Source organism: Cibotium barometz, chromosome 20 (genome assembly GCF_041138505.1).
Source record: "Cibotium barometz isolate CiBa-2024 chromosome 20, ASM4113850v1, whole genome shotgun sequence".
Taxonomy (NCBI): domain Eukaryota; kingdom Viridiplantae; phylum Streptophyta; class Polypodiopsida; order Cyatheales; family Cibotiaceae; genus Cibotium; species Cibotium barometz.
Window position 1 is genome coordinate 13,189,321 of NC_141065.1, and position 12,543 is coordinate 13,201,863.

Below are 12,543 nucleotides of genomic sequence, written 5' to 3' on the forward strand. Positions count from 1 at the left end.
CGGCGCTTCTCAAGAAGGACATTCCATTCTAATGGTCTGCGATGTGCCAAAGTAACTTTGATAAGCTGCTTGACTAATCCGCTGGTGCTATAGCGAAGATCTCACGAGAGGAACAGTGATGACGTAGAGTTGCTTGTCTTCTCGGGTTATAGATCATAAAATTTTAAAGCAAATTTTCAACCAGAATGATGTTAACATCACGCAAAGAAGATAAATACAAACACTTCGAGAGTTTGGTTTTAAAATCAAGTATAGGTTAGACAAGGAGAATGCGGTCATAGATATATTAGGCAGGAAGGCCTCCTTACTTGCACGTTGAGATTAAGGAAGAGATTGGATTAGATAAGTTCTTTATCCCTATTATCATATTGCTTACCGCAAAAGTAAAGGCAACCCTAGAAGTAAAGAAAATTCATGGATTCACGTTAGAGGTGGATGCTTGTACTTTAATAATCGGTTATATATTCTTCAAGATAGAGATCTTAATACGAGGATTCTAAAGAAAGCTCGTGACACGCCCCGGCTAAGTGAAGACCGTCATGGTGGCTACTACAAAGAAGCATTTCTTTTAGCCTTGCAAAGGTGAAATGACAAAAACGCCAAGAAACGTGCATCCTATTTCACATATACAATTAGAATACATAAGCATGGATTCCATCATTAGATTTTTCTTCAGTCGATGCAGGACATGATTCCATCTTAGCCGTGTGGTAGATCGCTTGACGAAGGTTGCTCATTCGATTCTTTTGAAAAAGACTTATACTGCTCTTGGTGTTTGCTAAAAGTCATTCCAAAGGATATATTTAGACTTTACTTTGGAAGGATAGTTAGGGATCGGGGTGCTGAATTCATGTGTCCTGCTCTTGGAATAAATGCTTTGAAGGTGTAGCTCTATAGATTTTGGTACTATCTAGAAATTGATGATTAGGCAGAGAGGGTAATCAAAGACATTCTTTGAGCATTCCATGGAAGGGTACCCAAAAAATGGATGAATTCTCTACATTCGGTATAAATTTATTGCGATGCATCTTATAGTAGATTGTGCAACACCATTGATTTAGTTCAACCCACTGGTCAGAGTGGAAGTCTTGAAGCAAATAGATAAAGTGGATTGTTCAATGCGGACTATAGAAAAGGATATCAAAGCTACTCAAGATAGAAAAAAGTAGCGTGTTGATCTCAAGTAGACTACTAGAGAATTTGATGAAGGTGATATGGTCTTCCTTGTTGGTATACGACCCAACCATAGAAAATCCCTCTCCTTGGGGAAAAGTACAAGAAGTTTTTGCCCATATAATATAAACCCTACACAAATATGAGGAAAGTTGGAGATTAAGTTATAGACTGTGCATGAATATGAGGAAAGTTGGATATTGAGCTCATGAACTTTTATTCCCTCCTCCATACTTGAAGATCCACAATGTATTTTCATGCGAGCTCATTTGAAGAAAGAAGAAGTATGTTCCAGATCCAAGTCATGTATTGGATGATGAGAAGGTAGGCCTAGATATATGAACACTCATAATTCTTGATGCCATCATCCCTACCCCCTCTCCAGATCATGCCCACATGATCTAGCTCACACACATCGCTATCACATACGTCAGCATCAGTGTTCATATCATCATGTGCAAATATATGTGTATGTATCATCATGTGCACATGTGTGTGTGATACATCAATATCATCGTATGTGTGTGTAATAGATCATCATGCGTATGGGTTCATATAAGATACATCATCATCATCATCATCAGATCCGTGCGCCGATGTAGTCTACAGTATTAAGAAGAACGTAATCATGGCGGCTTAAGAGTGTCAGACACTCGTACAAGTCACCAAAAGAAGACTCATCCCATGAATGCGAACAATGCCGAACCTTCTGTGTCAACGCATTCGAGCATAGAGTGGGTCAACAAAGTTGCCGTATGTGGACCATATATCCTCCTCATCAAAATAACACCTCATATGACTAGGCAACAAACGTGCAAGCTCCAACGTCCAACAATGGCATGAGTATGCCATCTCTTCATAGCGTGGAGTCTTTAAATGAGGGTATAGCGGTCCTAAGCCTTGAAGTACTACTAAACGTACGTGTGAAATTGACAAAAGATATGTGAACCATGACAGAAAATGGCAACTCATAATATCGATCGTAGAGCGACGATAATAGTGCATGAGCGGCTCTCCCATGATCCGATCGTAAACGGAAAAACAATCAAAACGATGTCGTCTTGCTCGCGCGATGATGATGCAAAGTCGTACCCTGGTGCCCAACTGAAGGGTAAAAGTAATAAGAATCATAACCCATGGTGGTGTGTGAACACTACCCAAAGTGCACAAGCATGTGAAAAACGCCACAACCAATGCTCAACACAAGCCCCACACGTGACTCATACAGGGTGCAATCACGTGTGAACAAGACCCACAATAGATCCCTGAAAACAAGCTCTCCCCTCACCCCCATGTAACATGCCTAACAATCACTAAAAATATGTGTGATCAATCCTCTAGACCTCAAATCCTCTCCAAATGTGCGTATGCAAAATTTGCACGAAAGCAGCCTCTTTCAATACCAGTGTAGCGAAGGTGTGTATATGTGTGCAAGAAAATAGGATAAGGTTAATGGTGAAGATAACGGGCTAGGCAAATGACCATAGAGTGTGGAGTGAAAGAAGGCTTGAGTGCACAAAGTGCGGGAATCAAATCCTTGTCAAGAGCGCGAATGGATCCAAACCCTAGAATAGGTACCTCCTTTATTTTCCTCCCCTTTTTTCTTTTACTCAAAAATTTCTTCTCGTGCCACCAACCTCTAAGAGGCCCTAACGGTGCCTATTCTAGCCTAAAACCAAAACTTACAGTATCTTATCCAGTTTCGCTTTCAGATAAAGCAGCAAATCGGATAGTGAGAGCCTATCTATCTGGAGTCCGTGAGCTATCTCTAGAGGATGACACGATAGCCTTTGCCTTCAAGCACCTTCATTACGCAGATTAAGTCATCTCGGCTTGATAATTGGAGAGCCTCTACTTTCTGAGTACTACTGAATGATCGGCGGAGGTACACGTGTGCTTAGGATAGTCAGTAGATCATGGCACACCACCTATAGTCGGCATGAGCGGTTGGCAGAGAACATTGCCTTTGCCATGATCCTTAGTGAACTACCTGTTACAAGAGGGATAGTTCTCTAAGCACCGCCTCGACGACACCTTAGTGTTCATAGATTGATGTGTACGACTCTGGGGCATTATATTCCTTGATACAGGATCTCGATTGCTAGCCGAGCCGACGACGGTCTTTTGTTTTAGAATAATCATGAGGGATGGATGATGTCATACCTAGAACTAAGGAATTGGATAAGGATGTCATGGAAGCACTTCATATATGGGTCACAACCACCATAGCCATTTCGAGGCAAGGGTAAAAGCCTTGAAGAGAGGGAGTGTTGAATTGGACAAATTCTATGGACGAGTAGTGTAACATGTGCGGGGTACAGTAAGATGGATCTTGCCAAATTGAAAGTTAATGGTATAGTCTGAGATGGGAGGACATGAAAGCTTACCTCCATCAAAGGTTTTGTCCCCACGGAAGAGAAGATAAATGAGTTTATAGAGTTTTCTCAAGCAGGCAAACTTACGGAGGCATATTATCAATTGATCTTACGTAAGCCTAGTCCGATATGCTTTTTCGATGGAAGACGAGACCCTTCTCCATGGGTTTCTCAGAAGATTGGATCCTCCCCTGGATAGATTGGTTAAGAATGCGAAACTGTCTTTGTTAGCGGCGGGGAAACAGTTAAGATGGTGGTGGCAGAGGATTTTATGCATGTATTTCTTTCTAAGGAGACCGTGTAGTAAATGACCTTTTTGCCCCCTCCCAAAGAGAGCTCCATCTAATTCTAGTATGCCAAATTCAAAGAGAAATAGGGGACAAGATTGGAGCCAAGTATGAAAAGCGAGTGGGCACAGTGGACATGATTCTTTCCCTAGCATTAATGCCTTTGGATTTGCAGTTTTAGCTCAGGAAGGAGTATGAAGTGTTTTAGATGCGAGCAGCTACTGGGACATTTTATGAATGGTTGTGCCAACGCACCGATTGATGTTACCATTCTAACTCCACCATAGAACTTGCTTGACAAGTCAAAGGAGGCAAGTTCTAGCCCAGTCTCAGCAACTTCTAATGCCATTATAATAGTAGCTAACCCCAGAGAAAGAAGGAAGAGGTAGACTTCGTACAATAGAGTGAAGCACCAGGATCGAAACCAACGATTCTCACTAAGTTACATCCCATCCGATTTTTGAGGTAAGAATTTTAAGCTTTTTGTTGATTCGAGAAACGCTCATTCATTCATTCATTTCACTTGGATGTTGCATAAATTAGTAATCGACCAGAAGCAAGGCAGACCAATGCGAGTGGAATTGGGTAGTGGAAGTTACTTGCCAAAAGACAGATGTAATTCGGTTTCTCTTGGATGGGAACCTAGCCAAATATTATCACAAAGGCACCATTTCCTTCATGGATCTTCATGTGAACAAGATGAAAGGAACTGGAGTAGTTTGTTGAACTCCCACCCCGTAACCTATAAAAGTAGTAAAGTTATTGAAGGGACTCCAGCAGAAGCAAGCCATCCTGCAGATAAAGAGTTGCAAGGAAACCATGTTGGTTAAGTGAGTATATACTGTGACGTAGATTTAACTACAATACCCTCGACTCGTGGGTGGATCATGAGAAAGAGTTCATTCTCGGAGCCCAACAATAGTGAATCTTGAGCTTATAAGAAGGCCATTCCGAAAGCAACCGAGCTCGGGGAATAATCAAGATAACTATTTGAGGAGAGCTTTGTTTAGCCTATTTGTATCCCCTTGCTATGTGGTGCTCGTTCTCTTTCAGAAGAAGAATGATGGGACTATGAGATTGTAAATTCATTACAGTATCTTATCCAGTTTTGCTTTCAGATAAAGCAGCAAATCGGATGGTGAGACCCTATCTATCTGGAGTCCCTAAGCTGTCTCTAGAGGATGACACGATAGCCTTTGCCTTCAAGCACCTTCATTACGTAGATTAAGTCATCTCAGCTCCATAATTGAAGAGCCTCTACTTTCTGAGTACTACTGAATGATCGGCGGAGGTACGCATGTGCTTAGGATAGTCATTAGATCATGGCACACCACCTATAGTCGGCATGAGCGGTTGGCAGAGAACATTGCCTTTGCCATGATCCTTAGTGAACTGCCTGTTACAAGAGGGATAGTTCTCTAAGCACCACCTCCACGAGACCTTAGTGTTCATAAATTGATGTGTACGACTCTGGGGCATTATATTCCTTGATACAGGATCTCGATTGCTAGAGCCGAGCCTATGACGGTCTTTTGTTTTAGAATAATCATGAGGGATGGATGATGTCATACCTAGAATTAAGGCATTGGATAAGGATGTCAAGGAAGCACTTCATATATGTGTCACAACCACCATAGCCATTTTGAGGCAAGGGTAAAAACCTTGGAGAGAGGGAGTGTTGAATTGGACAGATCTATGGACGAGTAGTGTAACATGTGTGGGGTACAGTAAGATGGATCTTGCCAAATTAAAAGTTAATGGTATAGTCTGAGATGGGAGGACATGAAAGCTTACCTCCATCAAAGGTTTTGTCCCCACGGAAGAGAAGATAAATGAGTTTATAGAGTTTTCTCAAGCAGGCAAACTTACGGAGGCATATTATCAATTGATCTTACGTAAGCCTAGTCCGATATGCTCTTTCGATGGAAGACGAGACCCTTCTCCATGGGTTTGTTAGAAGATTGGATCCTCCCTTGGATAGATTGGTTAAGAATGCGAAACTGTCTTTGTTAGCGGCGGGGAAGCAATTAAGATGGTGGTGGCTGAGGATTTTATGCATGTATTTCTTTCTAAGGAGACCGTGTAGTAAAAGGCCTTTTTGCCCCCTCCCAAAGAGAGCTCCATCTTATTCTAGTATGCCAAATTCAAAGAGAAATAGGAGACAAGATTGGAGCCAAGTATGAAAAGCGAGTGGGCACAGTGGACATGATTCTTTCCCTAGCATTAATGCCTTTGGATTTGCAGTTTTAGCTCAGGAAGGAGTATGAAGTGTTTTAGATGCGAGCAGCTACTGGGACATTTTATGAATGGTTGTGCCAACGCACCGATTGATGTTACCATTCTAACTCCACCATAGAACTTGCTTGACAAGTCAAAGGAGGCAAGCTCTAGCCCAGTCTCAGCAACTTCTAATGCCATTATAATAGTAGCTAACCCCAGAGAAAGAAGGAAGAGGTAGACTTCGTACAATAGAGTGGAGCACCAGGATCGAAACCAACGATTCTCACTAAGTTACATCCCATCCGATTTTTGAGGTAAGAATTTTAAGCTTTTTGTTGATTCGAGAAACGCTCATTCATTCATTCATTTCACTTGGATGTTGCATAAATTAGTAATCGACCAGAAGCAAGGCAGACCAATGCGAGTGGAATTGGGTAGTGGAAGTTACTTGCCAAAAGACGGATGTAATTCAGTTTCTCTTGGATGGGAACCTAGCCAAATGTTATCACAAAGGCACCATTTCCTTCATGGATCTTCATGTGAACAAGATGAAAGGAACTGGAGTAGTTTGTTGAAATCCCACCCCGTAACCTATAAAAGTAGTAAAGTTATTGAAGGGACTCCAGCAGAAGCAAGCCATCTTGCAGATAAAGAGTTGCAAGGAAACCATGTTGGTTAAGTGAGTATATACTGTGACGTATATTTAACTACAATACCCTCGACTCGTGAGGTGGATCATGAGAAAGAGTTCATTCTCGGAGCCCAACAATAGTGAATCTTGAGCTTATAAGAAGGCCATTCCGAAAGCAACCGAGCTCAGGGAATAATCGAGATAACTATTTGAGGAGAGCTTTGTTTGGCCCATTTGTATCCCCTTGCTATGTGGTGCTCGTTCTCTTTCAGAAGAAGAATGATGGGACTATGAGATTGTATATTCAGGGTTAAATCGGCTTACCGTTACGAATTAGCATCTTACTCCTGGAATGTGCTGGCCCTATTGGTGCCTATTCTAGCCTAAAAGCAAAACTTACAGTATCTTATCCACTTTCGCTTTCAGATAAAGCAGCAAATCGGATGGTGAGACCCTATCTATCTGGAGTCCCTGAGTTGTCTCTACAGGATGACACGATAGCCTTTGCCTTCAAGCACCTTCATTACGCAGATTAAGTCATCTCGGCTCAATAATTGGAGAGCCTCTACTTTTTGAGTACTACTGAATGATCGGCGGAGGTACGCATGTGCTTAGGATAGTCAGTAGATCATGGCACACCACCTATAGTCGGCATGAGCGGTTGGCAGAGAACATTGCCTTTGCCATGATCCTTAGTGAACTGCCTGTTACAAGAGGGATAGTTCTCTAAGCACCACCTCCACGAGACCTTAGTGTTCATAGATTGATGTGTACGACTCTGGGGCATTATATTCCTTGATACAAGCTCTTGATTGCTAGCCGAGCCTACGACGGTCTGAGATGGGCGAGTAGTGTAACATGTGCGGGGTACAGTAAGATGGATCTTGCCAAATTGAAAGTTAATGGTATAGTCTGAGATGGGAGGACATGAAAGCTTACCTCCATCAAAGGTTTTGTCCCCATGGAAGAGAAGATAAATGAGTTTATAGAGTTTTCTCAAGCAGGCAAACTTACGGAGGCATATTATCAATCTTACGTAAGCCTAGTCCGATATGCTCTTCCGATGGAAGAATTGACCCTTCTCCATGGGTTTGTTAGAAGATTGGATCCTCCCTTGGACAGATTGGTTAAGAATTCGAAACTGTCTTTGTTAGCGGCGGGGAAGCAATTAAGATGGTGGTGGCTGAGGATTTTATGCATGTATTTCTTTCTAAGGAGACCGTGTAGTAAAAGGCCTTTTTTCCTCCTCCCAAAGAGAGCTCCATCTAATTCTAGTATGCCAAATTCAAAGATAAATAGGGGACAAGATTGGAGCCAAGTATGAAAAGCGAGTGGGCACAGTGGACATGATTCTTTTTCTAGCATTAATGCCTTTGGATTTGCAGTTTTAGCTCAGGAAGGAGTATGAAGTGTTTTAGATGCGAGCAGCTACTGGGACATTTTATGAATGGTTGTGCCAACGCACCGATTGATGTTACCATTCTAACTCCACCATAGAACTTGCTTGACAAGTCAAAGGAAGCAAGTTCTAGCCCAGTCTCAGCAACTTCTAATGCCATTATAATAGTAGCTAACCCCAGAGAAAGAAGGAAGAGGTAGACTTCGTACAATAGAGTGGAGCACCAGGATCGAAACCAACGATTCTCACTAAGTTGCACCCCATCCGATTTTTGAGGTAATAATTTTAAGCTTTTTGTTGATTCGAGAAACGCTCATTCATTCATTCATTTCACTTGGATGTTGCATAAATTAGTAATCGACCAGAAGCAAGGCAAACCAATGCGAGTGGAATTGGGTAGTGGAAGTTACTTGCCAAAAGACGGATGTAATTCAGTTTCTCTTGGATGGGAACCTAGCCAAATATTCTCTTAAAAGCACCATTTCCTTCATGGATCTTCATGTGAACAAGTTGAAAGGAACTGGAGTAGTTTGTTGCACTCCCACCCCGTAACCTGTAAAAGTAGTAAAGTTATTGAAGGGACTCCAACAGAAGCAAGCCATCCTGCAGATAAAGAGTTGCAAGGAAACCATGTTGGTTAAGTGAGTATATACTGTGACGTAGATTTAACTACAATACCCTCGACTCATGAGGTGGATCATGAGAAAGAGTTCATTCTCGGAGCCCAACAATAGTGAATCTTGAGCTTATAAGAAGGCCATTCCGAAAGCAACCGAGCTCGGGGAATAATCGAGATAACTGTTTGAGGAGAGCTTTGTTTGGCCCATTTGTATCCCCTTGCTATGTGGTGCGCGTTCTCTTTCAGAAGAAGAATGATGGGACTATGAGATTGTATATTCAGGGTTAAATCGGCTTACTGTTAAGAATCAGCATCTTACTCCTGGAATGTGCTGTTAGATTGATTGCATAAAGGCCAGATATTTATAAAGATTGACTTAAACTGAGGATGTTATCGTATCATAATATTCCTAAGATAGATTTTAATACATGGTATGCACATTACGAGTTCATGATAATGCTGTTGGGATTAAATAATTCCCCTTCTAGCTATAATTGAGACCTTTAGAGAACATCCGGATGATTTTATCTCGGTCTTCATTGATGCAATTCTAGTTTGCTCGAAGAATGTAGCTGATCGCATGTGAAGTATATGTCTCTTCAAAGTCATCGAAAGCCTTCAGAAGCACAGACTTTTCTCTAAGAAGGGTGCATGTACCTTCTTTACCATCAAATTGAATATTCGGGATCATAATGTCAAGAGATAGTATATTAGCTGATCCTGCCAAGGTGCAAAAGTGGCTATCGATTTGCCAGAACCAAAGACGATAGAGGAAGTCAAATGGTTCTTGGGATTGATAAGATGGTATCCGATGTTCATATGCCAAGATTGTTTCTCCTTTGATGGCACTTCTCAAGAAGGACATTCCATTCTATTGGTTCGCGATGTGCCAAAGTAACTTTGATAAGCTGAGGGGTTGCTTGACTAATCCGCTGGTGCTATAGATAAGATCTTACGAGAGGAACAGTGATGACGTAGAGTTGCTTGTCTTCTCGGGTTATAGATCATAAAATTTTAAAGCAAATTTTCAACCAGAATGATGTTAACGTCACGCAAAGAAGATAAATACAAACACTTCGAGAGTTTGGTTTTAAAATCAAGTATAGGTTAGACAAGGAGAATGCGGTCATAGATATATTAGGCAGGAAGGCCTCCTTACTTGCACGTTGAGATTAAGGAAGAGATTGGATTAGATAAGTTCTCTATCCCTATTATCATATTGCTTACCGCAAAAGTAAAGGCAACCCTAGAAGTAAAGAAAATTCATGGATTCACGTTAGAGGTGGATGCTTGTACTTCAATAATCGGTTATATAGTTTTCAAGATAGATATCTTAATAAGAGGATTCTAAAGAAAGCTCGTGACACGCCCCGGCTAAGTGAAGACCGTCATGGTGGCTACTCTAAAGAAGAATTTCTAACGCCTTGCAAAGGTGAAATGACAAAAACGCCAAGAAACGTGCATCCTATTTCACATATACAATTAGAATACATAAGCATGGATTCCATCATTAGATTTTTCTTCAGTCGTCAATGCAGGACATGATTCCATCTTAGCCGTGTGGTAGATCGCTTGACGAAGATTGCTCATTCGATTCTTTTGAAAAAGACTTATACTGCTCTAGGCATTTGCTAAAAGTCATTCCAAAGGATCTATTTAGACTTTACTTTGGAAGGATAGTTAGGGATCGGGGTGCTGAATTCATGTGTCCTGCTCTTGGAATAAATGCTTTGAAGCTATAGCTCTATAGATTTTGGTACTATCTAGAAAATGATGATTAGGCAGAGAGTGTAATCAAAGATAGTCTTCGAGCATTCCATGGAAGGGTACCCAAAAAATGGATGAATTCTCTACATTCGGTATAATTTTATTGCGATGCATCTTATAGTAGATTGTGCAACACCATTGATTTAGTTCAACCCACTGGTCAGAGTGGAAGTCTTAAAGCAAATAGATAAAGTGGATTGTTCAATGCGGACTATAAAAAAGGATATCAAAGCTACTCAAAATAGAAAAAAGTAGCGTGTTGATCTCAAGTAGACTACTAGAGAATTTGATGAAGGTGATATGGTCTTCCTTGTTGGTATACGACCCAACCACCGAAAATCCCTCTCCTTGGGGAAAAGTACAAGAAGTTTTTGCCCATATAATATAAACCCTACACAAATATGAGGAAAGTTGGAGATTAAGTTATAGACTGTGCATGAATACGAGGAAAGTTGGAGATTGAGCTCGTGAACTTTTATTCCCTCCTCCATACTTGAAGATCCACAATGTATTTTCATGCGAGCTCATTTGAAGAAAGAAGAAGTATGTTCCACATCCAAGTCATGTATTGGATGATGAGAAGGTAGGCCTAGATATATGAACACTCATAATGCTCGATGCCATCATCCCTGCCCCCTCTCCAGATCATGCCCACATGATCTAGCTCACACACATCGCTATCACATACGTCAGCATCAGTGTCCATATCATCATGTGCAAATATATGTGTATGTATCATCATGTGCACATGTGTGTGTGATACATCAATATCATCGTATGTGTGTGTAATAGATCATCATGGGTATGGGTTTATATAAGATACATCATCATCATCATCATCAAATCCGTGCGCCGATGTAGTCTATAGTATTGAGAAGAACGTAATCATGGCAGCTTAAGAGTGTCAGACACTCGTACAAGTCACCAAAAGAAGACTCATCCCATGAATCCGAACAATGCCGAACATTCTGTGTCAACGCATTCGAGCATAGAGTGTGTCAACAAAGTTGCCGTATGTGGACCATATATCCTCCTCATCAAAATAACACCTCATATGACTAGGCAACAAACGTGCAAGCTCCAACGTCTAACAATGGCATGAGTATGCCATCTCTTCATAGCGTGGAGTCTGTAAATGAGGGTATAGAGGTCCTAAGCCTTGAAGTACTACTAAACGTACGTGTGAAATTGACAAAAGATATGTGAACCATGACACAAAATGGCAACTCATAATATCGATCGTAGAGCGACGATAATAGTGCATGAGCAGCTCTCCCATGATCCGATCGTAAACGAAAAAACAATCAAAACGATGTCCTCTTGCTTGCGCAATGATGATGCAAAGTTGTACCATGGTGCCCAACTGAAGGGTAAAAGTAATAAGAATCATAACCCATGGTCGTGTGTGAACACTACCCAAAGTGCACAAGCGTGTGAAAAAACGCCACAACCAATGCTCAACACAAGCCCCACACGTGACTCATACAGGGTGCAATCACGTGTGAACAAGACCCACAATAGATCCCTGAAAACACGCTCTCCCCTCACCCCCATGTAACATGCCGAACAATCACTAAAAATATTTGTGATCAATCCTCTAGACCTCAAATCCTCTCCAAATGTGCGTATGCAAAATTTGCACGAAAGCAGCCTCTTTCAATACCAGTGTAGCGGTGTGTACATGTGTGCAAGAAAATAGGATAAGGTTAATGGTGAAGATAACGGGCTAGGCAAATGACCATAGAGTGTGGAGTGAAAGAAAGCTTGAGTGCACAAAGTGTGGGAATCAAATCCTTGTCAAGAGCGCGAATGGATCCAAACCCTAGAATAGGTACCTCCTTTATTTTCCTCCCCTTTTTTCTTGTGCTCAAAACTTTCTTCTCGTGCCACCAACCTCTAAGAGGCCCTAACGGTGCCTATTCTAGCCTAAAACCAAAACTTACAGTATCTTATCCAGTTTCGCTTTCAGATAAAGCAGCAAATCGAATGGTGAGGCCCTATCTATCTGGAGTCCCTTAGCTGTCTCTAGAGGATGACACGATAGCCTTTGCCTTAGAGCACCTTCATTACGC